This window comes from Palaemon carinicauda, chromosome 11 (genome assembly GCF_036898095.1).
Source record: "Palaemon carinicauda isolate YSFRI2023 chromosome 11, ASM3689809v2, whole genome shotgun sequence".
Classification (NCBI taxonomy): Eukaryota; Metazoa; Arthropoda; class Malacostraca; order Decapoda; family Palaemonidae; genus Palaemon; species Palaemon carinicauda.
In genome coordinates, this window is record NC_090735.1 from 114,518,830 (window position 1) to 114,520,617 (window position 1,788).

Consider the following 1,788-nt stretch of genomic DNA (forward strand, 5'->3'; position numbering starts at 1 on the left):
ATAATAATAATAATAATAATAAATAACAAGTTGCAGCACATCACCTCTAATAAGTAGGAAAAACCTAAATTTTTCTATTCCGTTTCTGAGCACATTCACCTGAGGATTCCCCTCGTGGATTACTACAGTGGGAAAAATACCATTTCTCAAGCGAGGTCATCGCTTGTTAAATGACGTCAGAACCGTTGACCGCAGTTGACACCTCCCTCTCACTCAACCTCGGATATATAATAGTGCCCAGCGCCGACCAGCAGGAGTAGGTCCCGGAGTGGCGTTCCTAAACGAGTGGGAATTTGTCAACTTTCTCTTGTGGTCGGGCACGGTCTCCTCAGTCCGCAAGACTTCTCGAATTTTCAGTCAGTCTAGTGTTGTTGATCTGTGCAGCAGCAGCAGCGGAGAGACAGAGCGAGAGAGAGAGAAAGAGAAAAAGAGCTCTTGGCTTCTCCCTGGGGAAACCCGTTTTACGTTCTGGAATTTTTTTCGCTTCAAGAGTCTTGGAAACTTTCGCTTTTGTTGGGGTCATAAGAAAGGTGAGGATTTGCCTTATTTGTGCATGTTATTTTGTAATAGTGCCTCAAGTGTTTATTGATTTTTTATTAAGATTAGCTCAAATGTATTTTTTCTGCTTAGATTTAAGATTTAATTCTTTTGTACGCGTTGTTACTTTATGCCTTCCTACTCGTATTAAACGAGATGACAATTCATTAGGCTAAAATTTACATTAGAAATGCTTACAGCCTAATTCCATCGACTGATAAACTTAATCATAGTTGGGATGCGACTATAAAAGAGTATTTTGCATGCCTCCCATTCCTGTAAAAGACACTTTCAATTTCTAAACGAAAATATTGTGATAAAGTTTATTTCAGCTTTACTATTACCTTACTGCATAAAGATGCTTTTGATATTGCATGATATAGGCAGTTTAAGTAATAAGTAGTGAGTTTTCATCATGGGAATATACTAGGTAAATTTGAGCTTGTTATTTGTACACAGAGGAAAATAATCAAGTTTTTACCTCTACCATTATTCATTAGGCAGTTTTCGAGAATTATTTGATATTTTTCGAAAACTATATTATATATATATATATATATATATATATATATATATATATATATATATATATATATATATATATATATATATATATATATATATATATTACTACTTTCTAAGCTACAGCCCTAGTTGGAAAAGCAGGAGCTATAAGCCAAGGGGCTCCAACAGGGAAAATACCCTAGTGAGAAGAGAAAACAAGGAAAAATAAAATATCTTAAGAACCGTAACATAAAGATAAATATTTCCTATATAGACTATAAAAACTTTAACAAAATAGAATAGTGTTCCCGAGCGTATACAACACTGTTTGTTACTCCAACTATATATACATTTGCACACACACGCCCACAACACACACATAACAACATATACATGATGTGTGTAATGATCGTCACGTGTGACCGGAGAAAGTGGGTGCTGCAAATGATGAACTGGGAATCTCAATCAACGCTCACCGTTGATCTTTATGATTCTTCTGCGCTAATGAAACCTTGCTCTTTGCCAGTTACTGTGATTTGGCGCGTAAAGTGCAACGAATTACTCGCGGAAGGAGTTCTATTTTCGAAGGGCGTCAACCGCTGGTGACTGTACTGGGCTACTGTACTTTCACAGTACTGAGAAAGTGGCAGATGGGTTGATGTTTTCTACAATGGTTATGTTGTCTATTAACGAGGGAAATTTTTTGGTTTTGATTTTTTCTTGCAAATGGGAATGAGGACGTAATCT

At 36.4% G+C, this 1,788-nt stretch overlaps 1 protein-coding gene across 2 annotated transcripts in view; it reads left to right on the plus strand.

Moving 5' to 3' along the window:
- The first annotated feature begins 244 nt into the window (after positions 1-244).
- LOC137650127 (uncharacterized) overlaps positions 245-1,788 on the plus strand; it is a 73,564-nt gene continuing 72,020 nt past the window's right edge. For both annotated transcript variants that reach the window (XM_068383266.1, XM_068383265.1), the window contains exon 1: positions 245-530. The gene's annotated coding sequence lies outside the window, so the exon portion shown is untranslated. The remainder of the gene's footprint in view (positions 531-1,788) is intronic.